The sequence below is a fragment of the Aphelocoma coerulescens genome, chromosome 1 (assembly GCF_041296385.1).
Source record: "Aphelocoma coerulescens isolate FSJ_1873_10779 chromosome 1, UR_Acoe_1.0, whole genome shotgun sequence".
Lineage (NCBI taxonomy): Eukaryota > Metazoa > Chordata > Aves > Passeriformes > Corvidae > Aphelocoma > Aphelocoma coerulescens.
In genome coordinates, this window is record NC_091013.1 from 114602349 (window position 1) to 114622895 (window position 20547).

Genomic DNA, 20547 nt, shown 5'->3' on the forward strand with positions numbered 1-20547 from the left:
ATCAAAGCAGCAGAAAGCAAAAAGACTCAGAGATCTGAGCAAATCTAATAATTTTAACTTATATTAAATGTTTTCTCTCTTGTGTGAGCTATTTATTTCTTAGTCAATCCGAACCAGACACAAGGATTTCTTTAAGAGAAGCAGTAGAAGCTATTTGGTGCCAAGCTGGGTCGGACATTTTTTATTATCTTTCTGGATGTGATGGGCTGACACCAGGTGCCCACAGAAGCTGGTCTATCATTCCCCTTCTCAGCTGGAAAACAAAGAGAAAATATATCAAAAGGCTGATAGGTCAATTTAAGAGTGGGGAGAGTTCACTCACCAGCAAAAACAGACTGGACTTAGGGAAATGGCTTTATTACCCACCAAAGTCCTTCTTCTCAGGCTCAACTTCACTCACAATTTTCTCTCCTTTCTCCTCACCAGCAGCACAGGGGGAGAGGGAATGGGGGCTGTGGTCATTTCCTCGCACGTTGTCTCTGCTGCTCCTTCCTCCTCAGCAAGGGCTCCTCACACCCTTTGCCTGCCCCAGCATGGGGTCCCTCCCATGGGAAACATTCTCCACAAACTTCAGCAAGTTCCCCCAGGCTGCAGTTGCTCAGGAACTGCTCCAGTGTGGAATCCCCATGGACTCACAAATTCTGCCAGTGAACCTACTCCAGCGTGGGCTCCTCCCTCCATGGGGCCTTCTCCAGGGTGGACTTCCTACAGGGTCACAGCCTTATTTCAGGCATCCACCTGTTCCACTGTGGGATCCTCCCTGGGTGCAGGGACACAGCTGCCTCACCACGGTCTCACTACGGGCTGCAGAGGAATCTCAGCTCTGGCACCTGGAGCAGCTCCTGCCCCTCCTTCTCTACTGACCTTGGTGTATGCAGATCTGTTCCTTTCTGTAGTGGTTTGGTCCAAAATACTCATTACTATTTACCTTCTGTGAGATAAGAATTAGGAGAAAAGCAAAGCAGGCACCAAACTTGAAAGAATATAAAGAAGTTTATTAACAGACCTAAAAGAAAAAAAAAAAAAATCATACCACACCTTCTGAACACTTCTCCTCCCCCCCACCTTTCTCCCTTCTCCCACTGACAATGTAAAAAGACAACCCTTGAGATGTTCATTCTGTTTACCACTTCCATAATAACCTTGTTCAGTCCATTTAGGAAGAGGGGTCTCTCTTGCCCATGCTATGAACACATTATCACAACGAGACAGCTGCCCGGGTTGGTTCTCTGCTCACATGTGAATCCCTTCCCCCAACTTGCAGCTTTTCCCACAACTGCTTTCAAGGGTCCACTCTTGAATTACTGGGGTACAATTTTAAGGCTGAGCTGTTCAGAAACAAAAGTTCTCTTCACCCATCTCTGGGGACATTTCATCTCTAAGAACAGAGGCCCTTCTCCTTCCCTGAGAGCAAAGGGTCCTCCTCATCTTCATCTCTAGGACTATCTCTGGGAACATCTCTAGGAACTGAGGTCTTCCCCTTTCCATGTGGAGTAAGAGTCCTTATCGCTTCCATCTCTCCCTGTCCAAACTTCTCATGAAATTACAGCTGCTTCAGCATCTGCCTAGCTCAGCACAGGTGCTTTTGCTCACAAGTTGAACACTCCACCCCCCCATGCCTTCATGAAATTACAACAGGTACTCTGGTACATCATAGCTTTACAACAGAATTTCAGCTTTAAGCATTGGCTCCAGGGTGGCCGTGGCCCGGCCCGGCCTGGCCCGAGCAGGGCCTGGGCTGGGCCCGCTGGCCCCCACACAGGGCCCGCAGCCACCTGTCCCAGCGCCGGAAACGAGAGAGGGCTCTGCCCAGGGTGTGTCTATTCTTAAGTGTGGATCACAGAGGCGGTCACAACTTTAGGTGGCTTAAAGAATTGTCCATATTCAAACTGGCCAGCTGATAGGTTCTGTCAGGTCACAGAGGAGCTGTAAGAACCCCTTTGCAAGAACATCACTCCCAGGACTATGCTTGCTAACCCATGACACCTTCCTTCTCACCCCTCACTCCAACAACAGGTTGTTGTGCAGGTTTTCTTCCTCCTTCTTAAGACCCCAGAGGCTCTTCCACCATCCCTGAGAGGCTTGGCCTTGGCCAGCAATGAGTCTGTCTTGGAGTTGCCTGGTATTGGTTCTGCTGGACACGGAGGCAGTTTCAGGCAGCTTGTCACAGAAGCCACCCCTGCAGACCCCCACAACCAAAATCTTGTCATGCAAGCCCAAAACATTGAATTAAAAGTGATAAGAAAAAGGAGGAAGGATTATTTTAAATAAGAAGACTTGCTGTCTTTGTGGCAGTCAGAACTTAGTTGAAGCAAATATTGGCAAATACTGATCTAGCTGTGCAAAAAGTCGTGTTGGTCTCATTCAGTCAAAGTCATGACAAATGTCCATGAAAAGTGTAAAACAAAGTTAGAGCAAGGGATGCTAGATTTGACAGCACTGAGATAAATGCATGCACACCATTTAGTCACCTTGGAAGACTTGCTTTATTGGTCCTCTGTTGTTTGGCTGTCTTTTTCTGATCCTTCTCCAGCATAGATCCTACGTTCATTTTGAATAAGGTTATGTAGAAATCTCCTTTATCATTCCTGATGACTGATATAGATGTCTTTTTCTTTCCTGGAGAAAACAGACCTAAGTACTCTCAGCATTTGTACTGTTAGACCTGCATTTTTTGCATCAGGTGGAGGCAGTTATTCCCTTCAGCAAGTTCTTATTAGTTTTAAAACTACCTTGAATATGACAAAGACTCTCATTCTCAGTGAAAACGACTGAGCCTCTCAGACTTCAGTAAATCTTCAACAAACCTGAATCAGAACACAAAATCAGCCCAGTCAATGGTCAACACCCTTGGGCAGAGACCAAAGGGCTTCTTATCAAATTTTTCTGGTAGCTTATTGGAGGGAATGAAGATCTGGGTTTTCTAGACAAGAGTCTGAACAAAATGCTCCTCAATTATCCAAAGGGAAGGAGAGTTGTAACATCAGAATGTGTTATGGGACATGGTTTACTTCTTCTTCAAACCATAAAATTTTAATGGATTTAATGATGGGCTGCAAGGGCACTACTACCTGTAGCTATCAGCATACTGTGCACCATTTTGCTCTGTAATTAGCAATTTTCCCTTTTGCTAGTTAAACTCCTCCTTTTCCAGTTGGATATTGCCCTGATACCAGGCTCTGTGTGTTTGTGCATGTGTGTGCGCATGCGTGCAACCATGATCACAGCAGCTGACGGACAGCAGCACCCAGCCAAGTGGAAAATACAATTTTCAGAAGACAAAAACCTGCATTCCCAGAGACAACAATCTGTCTAAAAAAGTCATCTGTTAAATGTAGTTACCCAGTAATTGAGCAGTGAAAATGCTCAAGATTTCTAGTGGCTCTCATCTAAAGTTTCTCTATATTCTTTGTTATAATTAAAAATAGATTTCATAAAATCATAGAATCATTAAGGTTGGAGAAGACCTCCACAGTCATCAAGTCCAATCTTTGACCAAACACCCCCATGTCAACTCAGGGTTGTCATATCCACCTACCTCTTAAGCAGTTATCACTTTGGATAAATAATTGTATTTCATAGAATCTGAACTTTAGATATATAAAACATGGAGGATATCCTCACCTTTGAAGGAAGGAGGAAAGCACAGGGATTTTGACAGCTGCTGTAGTTCTTTCCAGTACATGGATATACACAACAGTATATGCTGGCATGAAGAAAGCCATCAAAGTCCCAGTGGACAACTGGAAGTTACTAAATCTAAGAAAGAGATAATAAACTTCTTGCTAACATAATAAATTAGGATATAAGCATCCTTGTCCTCCCTCTCAGCTGTGTGTCATAGCCAGTTTCCACATTCTGAAAACTCTTATGAATTTTTCTGTAACAGTAAGACTCATGTTTTTCTTCTGAGACAATTCCCACTGCATTCTGCTTTTCCTGTCCATCGTGAGGCAACCTTCATGCTTTTTTAAACTCCAGTCTTTTTCTTCAGTTGCCAAGGGCATCTCCTTTCCCACCCTTTGACATAGTAGTCGTGGCATTTCCTTTTTTCCAAGAGGCAGCCTTAGCTTCTCCAGTTTTCTTTCAAGAAGAGTAACACACCACACCCAGCCCCATATCCCCTGCTAAATGTGCTGGAGGGCACCCTTGATCTGAAAGCTATGGTCCCTGTGATGAGAGCAGGTTTGAATTCATGGAGTGTAAATTTTATTTACAGGGAACAACATCTTCAGGTTTTTCCCTCTCTAGATAGATAGCAATGAGATACACACATTTCATTAAGCAAAAATGATCATCTGTTTTCCTAAGCAGCAATCTTCATTCTCGCTTCATAATCAGCCTTTAAGTGAACTGTTTTAATTAAAGGTTGCAAACAAACGGTCTGATTTTGAGAGATGCTGAGCACCTGGTATTGCAAAGTGCAGATGGTCTGTCCCTGCTCCCCTGGCCTGCTCCTCTGACCCTCATTAAGGGCACACCACAGCACATTACTGTGATGGCTGTACAAGGCAGAGTCAGCTCTCGACTCTCTAGACATCATAATGTAAATAATAACATCGTAACCCCTGTCATCTAACCCAAGCTAACCTGGTATCTGCATGGCATAGTTTATCCCAAATATATAGGTATTTATGGTAAAGTAGAAAAGGCAAGAACTGTGAGAGATCAGTCTCTAGGTCATCCTGGGACTAAGCAACAGCTCCTAAAGATGGCTCTGATGCCAAACACTATTCAGCCAGCTCCTTCTCATCTTTCCTGTCCATTAAGCCATTGAGACCCCTCACACAGCTCTAAGGGAATTTTGTCCTTGGGCTGAGGCTGCCCGAAATCTCTGTGTCACACTGATTCAGTCTCCCTTCACCCCACATGAGCTAGTCAGGATATGTACAACAGACAGATATTCTCAGGAAGGAAAGCAGAAGAGTAGAGGGATTTAAAAGTCGGGGGAAATGGTCAGCTAGAACTCTTTTAAGAGCACAGCAGTAAAATCAAAAAGGCATGTGCATCCCCTGCAATGCTGAGTTATTGCCCTAATAAATGCCACTGCCAAGGAGGAGCTTCTTGCACACGACAGTGTCGCCCCAGAGACACAAACAGCAACTTTTATATTTGCCTTTCATAAACCCAGTGGGAGGAAATTTTTCTGACAGCAGTATCTGCCACATTAATTTCCTACATCAGTTCAAGCTGTTTTATCTTCTGTCTGGTGTCTTTGGTTATATCCATACAAATGTGTTCAGGGCCTCTTCTCCTCTCCTCAGAAAGCAGATGTGTCCAGGGGGATCTCGTGGAGGGCAGCGTGGTGCCCATCCCCATCACAACCATAAAAACCTCACTAAAAGTTTCCTTTGTCCCTCTGTCACAGCTGACATGGAGCACTGAGATAAGACAATAGAGGTAAGGTAACAAGGAGGTGTCAGTGAACAGCAGAAGCAGCAAATACCAAGTTATGGCATGGAACAGATTGCTACCAGTAGTTTTCACACTGGGGTTTCCTTGGAGAGTAGACAGGGTGGTCAGTGGGGTGAAACAGTTCACAGAGCTCCTATAATTTCAGGCATCAGCACCTTAGACCTCACAGGGGATTTTCCTGGCTATCCCAGGGTCACGGAGGGTGGGAATGTGACAACTTCGGCTGAGCATGACAAGATGCAAGTAGGAGAAATGTTATGAATGTCCTTCACCATTCAGTGATTTAGTGTTTGGGTTTTATTATGTTGTTGCTTTCTGCCACGTAACTAAGCACTATGTCTTCATAGCAGTATCTTGGTAATAAGCAACCTATACTGTTCTTACTGGGGGCAATACTCTTATTGTGATCCCACTGTATTATATGCAGAAATACAGAATGATTTATTGTGGAAGGGGGATTTAAATGTGATGGAAAACCCCAAAAGTTTCAGATGTATCAAATCTACACAGTCAAGAAGAGAGGAGAGTTTACAAATAACAGTATTACAAACAAGCTCCAGTCCTTCTTTCATTCCATACTCATGTGAGGCAGAGTTTGAGAAAGAGAAAAGCAACCTAGACTTCCCAGCTGGATACTGGAATTTCAAGCAACATGCTAAACTGAGGGTTCCCTGCCCCACTCTTCTCCAACACCAGCTTTGCACACCAGCTCAGAGACCAGCCACCACATCATTTTTTAATTTTCATTTTATTTACCATTCAAACAATCCACTATTACTATTTTAGAGTCATAGTGTCTTGGAGCCTGAGTCCAGGATCCAGGCTTTAATGCAGCAGGTGTTGCGCAAACTCAGGGCAAAAAGACTCAAAATCTCAAAAAACTTGAGATTTAAGTACATAAGAAGTGAAGGCATTCTTTCTGAAATAAACCCTGCATTTAAACAGGAATGAACTGTTGCCAGTTCATTGACCTGTTTCTGGGGTTTTTTTCTTTTTAATTTAATGCAGGGGATTAAATAATTTTATCTAAACTAATGCAGATATCACTTAAGCTAAGTAAAACTTTCCCACCGCTGCTTCACTTTCAGTCTGACACACACTTCTTTGAAGCAGAAGTTTAAAACAATCAAGAAATACTTTTCCACATGCCCAATGTCTACGTGTGCTATAGAATTCCTTGCTGGAGTGACAGAGTGGATACCAAAAGCATAAATGTGTTCAAAAACCACCTGTAGACAGTCTTAGGAAAAAAGATCCCTCAAGGTGGTTTGATACAAGGGCACAGGTAGTGTTTCAAACCTGCATTTCCTAAGCTTCAGCCAGCTGAGAGGGTGTTCCAGGACAAGCATCTCCCTGTGTTTTCCCAGGTCTCATACTGTTTTCCTGAATACCCACTGCCAGACCTTCTCAGAGAGAAAGCAACTGACTCAGGAAGAATTTCTGCCTGCCTTAGCATGACCATTCCTGTACAAAAGACAACAACAAAAACATTTGCTCAGAAAAATAAGCTCTAAATTGCTACCTGATATGATCAAAACAGAAAAGCCCCTTGCTAGCATCAAATCTACTTCTGTGAGGCACAGCAGCTGAACAAGGTTTCCCTACACTGAGCAGGGCACAGTCTGAAGATGAGCCACAGTTTGAAACCAAAACAGCACACAAAATAACAATGAGCAAACTCTTAGCAAACACCACAGGAAGCAAGAGGTCCTAAGGAGATATTTGAAGGAGATGGAGAGTACTTGCTCTCACTGTGACATCCAATGCCCTTGCACGCTGTTTTGGGAATTACTAGAGAGTTTCTGCCATCATCAATGTCACTCAAGCAGTTTTCCCTAGGAGAAAATATTTTTTAAAGGTTTACAGACACAGCAGAAAAATAATATACCAAATTGTCAGTTCTAGAGAGGCACTTTCACATTCCTGCTGGACTGAGTGTAATGGCATCAATCTAACACCACATGCAGATACAGTGAAGCAGAGATTAATCATAAAGAGTTGGCTCTCGCTGGTCAGGAGCAATGGGCAGAGCAGGACTGTTATGCTATTATTTCTGCCGTTTCTAAGGTCACTTGTGGTATTATTCATTAATTCAAACCATAGCAGGTGACACAAGCAGCTGAAGGAGGAGACTGTAGTCACCAGTGTCAAAACCTGCAAAATAAAAAACAGTGCTCAGCTCATACAAAATTGGAACTTAAAAAGCCTGCCGAAGACAAGTCCTAAGCAGCCACTTCAGCACCTGCCAGGCAACAAATGACCCGGGAAACTGCATCTAATTGGACTGATGAAGCTACAATGTGGCTGTGTGATGCAGGTAGTTGTTAAACTTGTATCTATAAAGGCTTTCTTTTGCTTTTCTTAACAACCCACAATAGAAACTACCTTCTAGTACTTTCAACTCCTTTAAGTTTTTGTGGAATAAATATTTACAATGGGATGTAGGGGCTGGTTTCACTGAAACGTATTTTGCCTTTGCTTCAGAAACTCACGTAAATAGAGGTCCAAGCACACAACAAACATCATGAGCTAAAGGACAGGACACTGAGTATCATCCTGGATTACTTGGTACCAAGGTAAAATGTGCCCCATGGAAGGGAACTGCAAACAGCATGGAAAGAGGAGCTCAAAGCACTGCCTGCAAACAGGTTGTCTGTGTGGCACTCAGCCTTCTCAGATGATGGGCAGGAAAAAACAGCTGGGAGGTGTTGAGTCGAAGTCCCAGCACTGAGTGCCGAGAGGAGGGAGGGAGGGAGAGGGCACCGAGTAGGTGTGCGAGTGCTGGTGGGTGCTGAAGAGCTGGGGCACAGCCCAGGGACAGACAGCAAGTCACAACTCCCAGGTATGTCTGAGCTCCTCGGCAAGGTATCACTCACTTCAGATTCCGCTGGTCCAAATATATGACTGACAGCTTTTTCTCTGCAGAAGAACTGAGCACATGCTTGTCCACCTCTGCACCACTTTACACGCACCCTGGCACCCCTTCCTCACAGCCCGGTCGTAACATTTCGGGGGAGGTTAACAGCATCACCCACGAGCGCGCACTTGCGAAGATCCGAAATTCCACACAAGTCGGGTGCTCGAAACAGAGCTCCCCCTTCATCCCCGCTACAGGCAGCAGCCTTTCCACCCAATTTAGGATACGCCAGGACCCCCCCGTCCCGAAGGACTCGCGCGGCCCCTCCCAGCCCTGGAACTGCGGAGGCGACACAAGCGCAGGGTCCGCGGTCAGCATCGCACCGCGGCTGCAGGTGGGCGCATCCCAGGAGCCGCGGGCGGAGCACGCCGGGCATCCTGCCGGGCATCCTGCCGGGCACCCTGCCGGCCCGCCCCCGGCCCCTCCCGCTCCGCCCCGCCGGCTCCCGCGACGCGCGCAAGTTGCGAGGAGCGCGGAGGGCGCGGGGCCGCCTCGTCCGCAGCGCCGGGCTGGGAGCGCTCGGGGCGGTGCCGGAGTTCGCCCCGCCGGCTGCCGCCTCCCCGCCCCTCCCCGCCTTCTCTCGTTTCATTTTTGGCGGGGGCAGCGCCGGCTGCGGAGGGAAACGCTTCGCTCTCCGCGCTCCGGGACCGGCGCCTGCCGCGGTGCGGATGCGTATGGACGAATCCTCGTGAAAACAGCTCCCGACGCTTTCCCCCCAAAAAAACCAAACCCAAACAAACCACCCACTTGGATAATTAAAACGGTAAATCTAGCTAACTTTTCATTATCTTGCTTGCTGTGTGCTTATATATATAGATATTTATTATTTATCTGGCTTCATTTCGTCATCCTTTGGTTTTTGTTAATTATCTGATCTTGTGCTGCCGATGAACTTGAAGTATTGGGGTTTGAAGCAGAGCAGGACTCTGTTTCTGCTTTTTCCTAAAGTTGGACGGAGGAATGAAAACGTTCCTGGTTCATACCAGCCTTGTGAGTATGTTTACCTGCTTTATCAACCTGAACGTAGATGAGATTTCCTGTGGCAGCATCCTCTTGAGTTTGCTTTTCCTTTAATTTTTGCCGACAATACAGCAAAGATGTGTGTATGCTACACACATGCAATCCTGTAGGCTGGTTTTGTATGCTGGCATTCACGGCTGAGATTCCAGCTAGGCTTTGCATCTCTTTAGTTTATGATGTTAACAAGTGACCTGTCTTCTGTTTTCATCCTAATTCCACTTGTGGATTCTGCAAAGAGATCATCCAAACCAAATCAAGTGGTGTTTCTTAGCCCTGTAATTATTTAGTTGCCTTTTCAGGGATAGAAGCATGCTCTGGTTTGTACAGGTCACACAATTTGTACAGCTTCATAATCCAGAGGGCTTTTGTTTGACAGGATATTAATTTTATACAGTCTCTGTATTGGTTGGACGCTTTATGAGACTGGCCAACCCCAGGCTTTCTACACATTATGAAAAGCAATTTTGGGACATTGTATGTCTTTGCTTTGTTTTATAATTCCACAGATAATTATGCTTACTGCTATTAGCCATTCTTCTTCTTGGAGTATTAATCCAGCAGATATTTACCCAAGGATAATAAAATTGAGAGGTTAGTTAAAAAAAAAAAAAGAATCATTGTATACATGGAGAAAAGACTGCCTTATTCTCATCAAATAAGAGAAAATGAGTTGCTAAAAATCACTGACCTGAACTTTGCTGTAAAATATGAGCTAAACTTCCAAGACTGACTTGGGAAAAACTTAGCTCAGGGGAGAATCTGTTGCTCTTCATTTGTTTTGTTTCTTTCATTTCTGAGAAGTCAATCATGTATTGATCTATATGCATGAGCATATTCACCTGCACAGGCACACACCTGATATTGCACAAGTGCAGGACTTGTGAGCTGAGTTTTTGAGCCACACAGAACTACAAACAATGCAGGGGAAAGGAAAAAGGAGGAGAGATTTACAATATTTGCTGTTGGGCACATATTCTAGGGACCTTACTTTGGAAATGAGTCTCAGTAGTCAAAGAGAGGCAGAACCCCACGTGCACCTGGCACAGCTTCTGCCCTGAACTGCTGCTTGCTGCGATTACATCTGTATTTAAATTAATCTTTGAAAAACTTGTGTTCATCCATCATTTATCTTGTTAGTGCTGAAAATGGGATAAAATACACATTTGCTGGTTAATTTGGTCTGCTAAATTCTAAGACCTGTTGACCCAAGAGACAAGTTCTTTGCTTAAGGGCTAAAAAAATTATTTTTGTTCACAGTCATACAACCTGCTGTGTGCTGACGCTGCACGCTTCACCTCTTGCAGTGTTGCATGAAACAGGAATATGGAATTAGGAGTCATTGTTTCTCCTGCACATAGGACTTAAAAGGGTTAAGTGATTAGTCAGCAGCACTGCTCAGAGCATTGGTAACTCCAAGGAATATTACTTTCTGAACACTTGGAAAGGTAAAGCCTTTACCTCAGGTTGTTTTAAGGTACTCTAAGTAGACTGCTCTTGGTAGCCGTGCCTCTCCACAATTACCATTCACATCTTCTCTCTTCAGTGGGATTTCTGCAAAGCCCAGATTCAAGCCAAGCCTGTCATAAATATCTAGAAGTTTCTTCTATTTGATTGCGGAGACTGAAGCACTTGGAATGCCAAAGGAGGGAAAAAGTAATGAGCTCTAAGCCATTGTGAAAAGTTAATATCGTATCTAAAATAGGATTTCTGACTTACCTAAAAGACTGCTTTTTTAGGAGGAGATTAATCAAGCCTTTGTTGTTTTGGAGTTTGATTGTAATTATTATTATTCCCAGAAGTATTGGACTCTACAGCTAACCCTCAGTGCCCTCAGTGAAACCTGAGAATAAGCGAGTATCCTTGCATACTTCCTCCTCCTTCCTTCTCTGTGAGCTCCAAATTACCTGGATGATGTTTTTTCATCCAGGCAGCAAATCAAAGGTACACTTAGGTAGGAGGCACCCACTGCATGTAGAACTTGATTTCTCAGTACCAAGATTCCTCTTGAGCTGGGGTTACAGGACATCTCTCGGGTGCTCGTGGCATTTTGTGCTAATTCCACATAGGAATACATAAGAGGAAGACATACCACTATTTTAGTGTTTGAGAGAGCACAAGTGTTTAAAATTCAGATATTTTAATGACTTACTGATGCACAGCTGTTAGAAGGGACAACCGATTTTTTTTTGATCTGGAAGAGCAACACCTTTTTGCCCCAATTTTCTCTAAGGTATTTACTGGAAAAAAGCCTTTTATGCTGCCAGATTCAGTGGTTTGCCCCACCCAGAAATGGGGGGGGGGGGGAAAGGCATAGCTTCAATATGCAAGAAAAACTGACTTTAAGACAGCTTTAGCAGTTGAAATCAGTTTTTATACCTTTGTCTTTTAAATGACTAATCTCTATCTGTGGGTGTCCATTTAACCTGTGATAACTTTGGAAACTGCTGGAGGCAATTTGCACTATAGGATCTGAAGTGATTAACATTAGTTACACATACATATAAAGCATTTCAGTGTTTGATGGGTTGTATCTCTTGGCTTTGGATGCCTTTTTCTTTCTTCTTTTCACGTCACATTCTCATCTGCAGGGTAATTTATGAGCACAAGCAAAGGTTACAGACTCCCTAATTCAAGCTTCAACTGTTATTGAATTTTTATACAAATGCTCATTTTCTTTGTCATACCATTTAGCAAAAAGGATCAATGTGATCCATTATCCTGCAACTATTGTGTGAAAAAAAAAAGTGTTTTTATCAGAAACGTGTCCCCTGGTCATATTTTTTTGTAAACTAATTATATATGTCAGACATAATGTTGCCCTCTGCTATCACATTATGTTTCCAAATGTAATAAAGTTGGGAAAGTATCAATGCATGAAAAAAACAAAGTATTTTTTCCATGGGCATTTGATGTCCATGGTTGGAGATTTGCTTCTGGCAGAGAAACAAGTCCTTCTGCCTATACAATTCACATTTTATTTAAAACCAGGGCACACTTCAGAAAATATTGGGAATGTATATTACATAGATTGAATGTCAAGAGTTATTTTCCTGAGGGGTCATCTTACAAATTAATGATGGAGTAAAAGAATGGAATTGGAGGTCATTCCCTCCATATTCTCTTTAGGTCCCCAGTTCTGCAGTGTCTGGAGGAAGAAAAGCACATGGGAGTACAGTGAAATATGCAGACCTAGACACCCTAAGAATTGACTAAACACTTTTGAGTCTGCCTTGCCTGCAGTAGGAGTGTGTCACGTAATTTAGGTAGGGTAGGTAGGTAATTTAGGAAGCTTACTGGGAAATAGAAGAGTTATGAAACTGGGTTTGACTCCTGCAGCTGTGCAGCCCTGTGTGGGCATTTGCAGGTTTTCTGTAGGGGAGAGGTCAAAAGCCCAAAATTAATGGCAGGGTGGCTAATTTTAAATAGTCTTGCTCTGCCATGAAGCATCAGCTGCTCAGGACCACAAAAAGTCCGACCTAAGGACTCCCACTTCACTGGCTCCTCTGAAAAATGGGAGGATTGGAAACACCTTATCAAATATGAGCAAAAGTAGCCTTGTTGACTGTGTTATTGTTTCTTCTTGACAAAATGCAAGATGAGCTTTGAAAGTTTTGAGTAGCAAGCACCCCCAAATTTAAGAGAAGGCTTATCAAAGTGAAAAAATGGCTGCCTAAGTTCTTTTTTTCCTTATTTGTTCCTAGAATCTAGTGCCTAATTCATTGTATTTTGTAAGAAACCATTACTCCAGTATGTTAAATGGCAATGTTATCTTTTCAGGCGTTGACTGAACTGCATTTGTGTTGATTGTGGAAAACAGAATGGTTTGATCATGAAAACATCCAAAAAGAATCAGCCAGTCAGATGGCTCATGCACAAACACAGCAGTTATGCCCTAAGTGCTGAACTGTTATGAAGTCATTCTCTGCCACAGGGAATATTGGATTGCAGAGTGACAATCCCACTATTGAGCCATCTACAAGGTGCAAAGAGGGGCCAAGGACATTTAGCCACCTACTTGCATAAATAAGTAGGTGTCTATGCTTACATATGTACACAAACACACAGAGAAGTTCCATGGAGGCCAGTACAAAACAAAACAAAAAAAATGAACAAAAAGTTGTGATGAACTGTGAAGGAACACTGGGATGGTGATCTGCTGGAGAAAGAGAAAAGGAAAGCAGAAATGAGAACTAACAATCACGGAAATTCTGATCCAGTATGTAGATTTTTGACATGGGTGCGAAGGGCTGGAACTGGCTACCTCACCCAGAAATGCTTATCCAGTAATAAGAGGAGATTATAATTTGATGGAATTCTTCCAAAGGGTACTTTGTACCTATTGAAGTGTGGTTTCATTTGGCAGCTTCTCCTGACTTGAGGAGAACTTCCAAACGCTGCTGCTATAAGTCACAATCAAAAATATGACAATGTTAGAACACTTTGACCTTCAAAATAGAATTTGAGAGTATTAAATTACTGTACCTGTAACACAGTCATGTCTGCAATAACAATTACAGGAAAAAAGACAAGACTCAGAATCCCCTTCCCCTTTTTCTCAGCAGTGGAAATAAAAGTTCATTTTAGTCAAGTTTCAATCCTTTTGCTTTCTTCCTAGGGCTGTCTGTAGTTGGTTCCTGCAGCAGCTGAGTGAGCAGAGCAGGACAATTGGCTTGGGTCTTTTCATGGACGGGAATGCCAAATGTTCCTACTTATTGTTCCCTCCCTCTAACAGAGGACACGGTGTTCAGTGAATCACTCTTATGGCCAGTAGCAGAGCGTGACTTCAGCATCACCTTGCATCTTCTGTCCTCCCAGTCCCACTCTTTTTCTTGCCTCACAGCAATTAGGTTTCAGGCAGACCATCCTTCCTCATCTTCCGCTGTTTGAGTTTCCGGGGTTTTGACTTGCTGGATCGTTACTGATTGCACTCACATGGAAGTACTGACACTGACCTGCCTGGAAGACTTTCTGTGTGGGCAGCAGTAATCCTTTGGGCTGTTGTTTCTGCCTGAATCCAGAAGCCAATGTGCATGACACTTACTGTAGGGTGACTAATACATAAAAACAAGCATTTTCCAGTTTTAAGTGCAGATGATTTATTTGTATTATAACCATATTAGTTAGTCTAGATCCATACATTTGGGCCATGATTTGATCTTTTACTGGATAAGAGTGATCCTTCCTCTAGGAGGAAAGAAACACATTATTCTTTTTTTTTTACCCAGCACTGCTGATTTGATAGCATTAAATCCATCCATTTTATTTGTATTAAGGGTAAGATTATCTCTAAATTTAATATGGGGAAAAAAAGTCACTATCAGTACTCATTTTCTTAGCTTTGTGCTAGATTATAAAAGACCAGCCTGGCTTGGAGAAGTAGGCAGTGATGGAGCCCACGGAGTACAAGTTTGCCACCTCACTGCGATGACTGTGGCTCACTGAGTCACTGACAAGAGAGGGGTGCTCTGAAACCAGCAGAGACAACCAAACCAGGAATGTCTGTGATCAAAATATGATTCTTGAGAGAGATTTCAGGCCATGGTTTATTGATAACTCAATCTCCAGAGGATGTAGGCTAACTTGGGCCTCATCAGTATTACTTAGAGATGCAGCCCAGACAGTTATCACAGTATCTTCCTCTAATTTGTGTTACAATAAATCCTGGTAAATACCGCACAAGCTTTTAACAGTGCCACAGACACAAAGCAATAAACGTGTGTTGGGTGAAAATACTAGGAGTGTGTACCATTGTCTGGAAAGCTTTAATCAAAAATAGCTCATTAGAACAACTATTGTCAAGTTATAAACCTTACACCACTTGTGATTGTTCAGGAGACTCCCCTGGGTATCCTGAAGTGTTTTAATTAATAGTTTAATAAAAATTAGTGTTTAATTATTCATTAACAGTTGAGCTGTGGGAATAGCCTGTACAGTTGGTAAGCGTGCAGGTGATAAAAGGTTGAGGAGGAATGCAAATAGATGGAACGACTGAGTTAGAATTAAAGGTTTTCTTAAAAAATGCAGCTGAATAGAACCAGTATCAAGGATGATCTTGGGCAGGAACAACCAAGAGTGCAAATTTAACAGTGGAAATGACTGGCCGGGCAGAGATAACACCCCAGCAATATCACAGAGCTAATTCATGTTCTGATGATGTAACTGGCAGATCCTTTTTGAGAAACTGCTACATGACCCTCCACATCCTGAAGCTGGGAATGTGGGAAAGAGAGAGAAAAGGGCTGCTCTGCAAGAGGGACATGCTGGGAGGTGAGGTGACCCCAGCATGGGCATCCCTCACTGAGGGGATACAGCCAAGCACAGGCAGGCAGAGCCAGGTGCCCATAATGGGACCTGTGACAGCCCCAGAACAGTGAGGGGATGAACCAGGGGCCACCCAAGGGAGCAGGCAGGACAAAAAAAGTGACAGATGTTATTTAGTGACATAGGAAAAAAATTCAAATGTACCAGAGAAAACAAGCAAATAATATAATTATCCTCTCAAGAAAACAGGAAAGTCAAACTTCAGAAGTCTAATAGCATTTTGGTCTCTGTAAAAGATGCATTTAAGGTTGTTGATTTCTTTCTTAGGGAAATGACTTCCATTCTGTCCTCTCTAACACTTTCATCTACATAAACAATCTTCTGTATTGGGCTTGCCCAACATAATGGCATCATTACCATCTCTTCTGCACAAGGAATTTTTACATTAGTGTTATAAATCAAGCTCCTCCTCACCCTGCCTTTTACTGAAGGCTTTTAATTTTTTTCTTCCAGTCAAGTCTCACTCTTCTCAAAGACTGTACTGCAGGTCTTATGAAATTATCTGAAGACTGACATTTGCCAGTGGCAAAATGGGCCCCTGCTGTTTTGTAAAAGACAAAATGTGTTTCTTTTCATCTAGACCAAAAGCCTTGTGTCATTATGGGTTTTTTTTTGTTTGTTTGTTTTTAATATTTTAGGATGTTTATATCTAGAATAAACAACCATCTTCTATTCATAATGAGGATCTGTGTCTACACTGTCACTTCTCTGATTTGTTGTGAAGTCCCTCTCTCCTCATCATCAAAACTATATCAAATTGAGTTTTATTGGACCCTGTTATTCAGAAAACCATTCAGTTTCCTCCAAGACAAAAGCCAGATGTGGATTTAGAGGTGATTTGTTAAGGATACCATTTCAAATAAGCACAAGAGCCAGGACCATATCGAGATTGGGATCTTTCTGTCCTGCCCAGTGTTTTCCAGCACACTACCAGCAGATCTTCTGTCCTCAAGGGCTCACAAACCTTCGTGCCATGTCCAAGGATATGCAACTTATCTTCCCTTTGATATTGGACTATCAAACTACCAATCCACTGGTTCAGCCTTCATGTCAATTCAGCTATTTTGAGCCAGAAAATCTCTAAAAAACCAGTGATTATGTCTTTCAGCTACATGGCCCTGTGTTAGAGGCCACACAGTGTGGGCACAGCTGTTTGTTCTCACTGCTCTGGATGGAGTTAACAGGAATATTGTGAGCACCAGCCACACTTCAGCTGGGAGCAGGGAACTCTCAGCAAGAGAGACATCTTTTTTCTGTTTGTTTCAGAGATTTGTGATTCAGGATTAAGTTTTTTGTTTGCATTTCAGATTTTGTCAATGGCCTAGAGACACCCTAAGATTTCTGCTTGGGAAAGGCAGACAAGGCTCTCCTCAGCCCAGGGCAAGGCAGTTACCACTGGACAGATGACAAAATGAAACAGCATAATGAGCAGCCCGGGATGCATCCATTAGTTTTTGGCACAAAAGTCAGTGGTGCTTTAAACTCTCTGTAAAGACAAATTTGACCTAAAAATACCTATATTTGGATTCAGATGCCAAAGAAAGACAGGTAAGGAGGATATTAAGTGTGGAGCTCACTCGTGACTGTCTGTAATGGCAGCCAGCACCTGTAAGCGTTGAGCCATCCAGATCACCTTGTAACAAAGGAAAGAAAGAATGGAGACTTCCAAATGCTGTCACCTTTCCAGAACAGGATTTGCTCTTTGGTGAGGCAGTTACATGGTCCCTCGTGAACAACAGCCTGGGCTGTGTGTGTATGTGGTATTGGGACACAATCTGCTATTCACACTGGAATTCTAAATCTATTGTCATTGCCCAAAAGCCAGGAGTGTCATCTGCACTTAGGTGATCTTTAATCAGCAGCAACAGCTCTGGGTGTGCATCTTGTTTTCAGGATGACCTATGAAGCTGTCATGTGTAGCTGCTTGACCTATAACAGATAATGCCATCAGGAGGAGCAAGCACTAAAATGAAAAATCGCTTTCCTTGCTTTGCCTAACATTCATCTGACACCCCTGCAGGCTGGAGCTGGGCAACACAACTGCACACAGAGTGCAAGTTCACTGTGAAGGTGTGCCTCAATCACCTCTTTCTAGTGAGCTTGTTTCTTCTCTCAGTTCTCAGGCAACAAGTCTTCTGTTCATTAGCCCTATCCTTGATCTTGTGCTGAAATTATTTATTGGCTCTCCTGGTAGTTTGTTAGAATAATGGCACTCGTTTCTTGTTACATACAGCTACACATAAGAAATAAGCAAACCACATTTAGTCATTTCAGTTATTTCAATCTACTAAATCTCCCTAATAGAACAAAGGAAAAGGGTGCTTAGATGCACTGAAACTTCATCTGTTTTTTAGTATGAGGAAGCTAAATTCAAAAAAGGTACCAGAAAAGTGTGAAAAGTATTATTTAGGGAAACCAGACATTAGATTTACAGTGAAATTCTTTGGGTTTTTTAGATATTATCCTTCAGAAGCAGCTGCTGTCTCAATGGCAGACATCACTGGTTACATGAAAGATTTCTGTTGAAAGCATGACATTTAATTTCAGAAAAGCAGTCATTAATTTCTGGCTTCAAAAGTCTGTAAAGTGTGTCAATCATTAATGACAATTAACAAAAATTCTGAATGTAACAATAATTTAATCTCTAAAAAGAGAAGAGAGGATAAAACTTGTACATTTTCAGGGTTATATGGGTAAACTAGAGAGTTTTTGTCAACACATTCTGCCTTCAGCTTTAAAATGTTTCTTGTCTTGTGTTCTGAAGAGCTTCAAATTGTTTACTGTCTTGTGCTCTGGAGAGTTGATGTTAAAGACTATCACTGTAACTGATAGAGGAAATAATACCTTTAGTGGACCCTATATCCAGCAAAATTATGCCATTTAAAGAGATAAAATTGTTTGTGGATACACTCGAATTTTCTTGCCAGAACAAACCTTAACCAAACATTATCAAGCACAGAGATCTGGGGTTTTTTAACTGATACAGCAGTAAAGGAACATAGTTGCAACAGGATGGCAATAATTCTTTTTCCCTAATAGTTCTGTAATTGCAAAGCACAGTTGAGACATAACTTCTTGGTCTCTGGAGGTTTTTCATCTTGCAACAGTTTTAACCTCACGAAGGACCACTGTCACAGTCTCCTGCTCCTCCTGCTCATTACAGGCTGTTCTCAAACAGGCTTGGAGCCACAGAGCAGCAGCAAGAACGGCTCTCTAACCAGCTTTTATGGCAGTCCTGAAGATAGAGATGCCCTGGTTCAAAGCCCTTTTATCTCCATTTAAGAGGAGGGCCTGAAATGGGCTTAGGTTAGTGCTGTGAGGGCAGTGGGAAGAAAGCAGCGCTTTATGTTGCAAGGTGTGCAGGCGCCCACACTCTGAACTGCTTTATCCATCCCCGGCACAGGCACAGCTGACCTCTGCTGGAATCAAAGAGTATAGAAAGTAAATCAAGGGATTTGATTCATGTCCTCGTGAAGAGAGGAACACATTTTTGGCAAGCTCCTCATTCCTTTTCAATATCCACTTGTGGAAAATCCCATTAAATTCTCCTTTCTCAAGACCTATTTGTGAAGGCTGATGGATGCAATATGTGGTAAATGGGAAAAACAACACACCAGAAGCACAGGGTCTGTGTTACATCCACTTGCAAGAATGGGCTGTGTCTGCTTTATTTGGACATATCCTGAGGCAAGGATGGACAGAGAGGAGGATGGGTCATGATTCTCTTTGGAAAATGCTTTCCACTGCATACCCACAGAGATGCTTCTCTCCCTCTAAGGACTCGTGTGGTCTCCTCTACTGCACTATCACTTGGGTTTTACTGAATGTCCATCCCACTGCAGTCTGTGAGGTTGGAAATGTGACAGTTCCTTTCATTTTATTGATTCAGAGAGAGAGGCAAACTCCCGGATCTAGGATATCATCCATAGACAGAGGATTTGCCTCTCCTCTCCCCAAATAACACAGCAATGACACTGACTGACTTCTCGGGGGGGTAGTGAGGATGAACTGGTGACCCTCTGCAGTTACCAGGACCATTGCAACACACCTAATCAGCTCATAACAGTCAACAGCTCTTATAGAAATTGCTCATATCTGCTCCATCAGAAAAGTAAAAAAAAAAACCTCTTCATGAAATATCAGAAAAACAGGTTTGGCCAGAATGTATCTGGAAAAATATAGAATTAAAATGGACTTAAATGCAGAAAGATGACAAAGCAACCATTTTTCTGACCTGAAGGCATCAATCTGCTGAAATCTGACTTCTATGTATCAAAGAGGTACATAACCAAGAAAGAAGGGAACAAAAGATATATCTTCACTTCTCTCATAAACCTGTGAGGTACCTTGGTAGAAGTGATACAGAAATCTAGACTGAAATTCAATGCAACAGCAGAGAGCTTAAGTTAAAGTTAGGCAGACAAAGAGATGTGCTGAAAATACGTGTAAGATGAAGCACCATTTACACAGGAAGGAGCACTGGAAACTTCAGGATCTGCTTTAATTCATCAGAACTTACTTCATATAGAAATGTAATTCTGACTTTTTACTGCCAATTCTTTTCATAAAAGCTGCACTTATTTTAGTTGTGACCAGCTAGGTTGTTCCCTTAACTGTTGCTGAGAGAACTACTTATGCAATGACATAATTTAGTGATGCCTTTTCTGCATCTTAATATGTAGTACACCTGTGACTAAATGATTTTTACTTTCTCATTTTTTATTGAGACAATATTGTGCAGACTTCTTTGGCAGAAATGTGACATAAAGCTCTGTCTGTGGAGCCCAAACACATTTACTTTCTGGAAACTCATCCATTTAATCTAGAGAAGCATAGGTCATTTGAAGAATGATAAAATTACATGGTCAGCCTGA

General features: G+C 42.6%; 1 protein-coding gene and 1 long non-coding RNA gene across 2 annotated transcripts in view; one reads left to right on the forward strand and one right to left on the reverse strand.

Annotated features, from left to right (window-relative positions):
- The first annotated feature begins 8954 nt into the window (after positions 1 to 8954).
- HTR1F (5-hydroxytryptamine receptor 1F) overlaps positions 8955 to 20547 on the forward strand; it is a 105196-nt gene continuing 93603 nt past the window's right edge. The window contains exon 1 of the mRNA XM_069025132.1: positions 8955 to 9095. The gene's annotated coding sequence lies outside the window, so the exon portion shown is untranslated. The remainder of the gene's footprint in view (positions 9096 to 20547) is intronic.
- LOC138115371 (uncharacterized) overlaps positions 13463 to 20547 on the reverse strand; it is a 29373-nt gene continuing 22288 nt past the window's right edge. Inside the window, exon 3 of the long non-coding RNA XR_011153290.1 lies at positions 13463 to 13752. This is a non-coding gene — a long non-coding RNA (uncharacterized lncRNA). The remainder of the gene's footprint in view (positions 13753 to 20547) is intronic.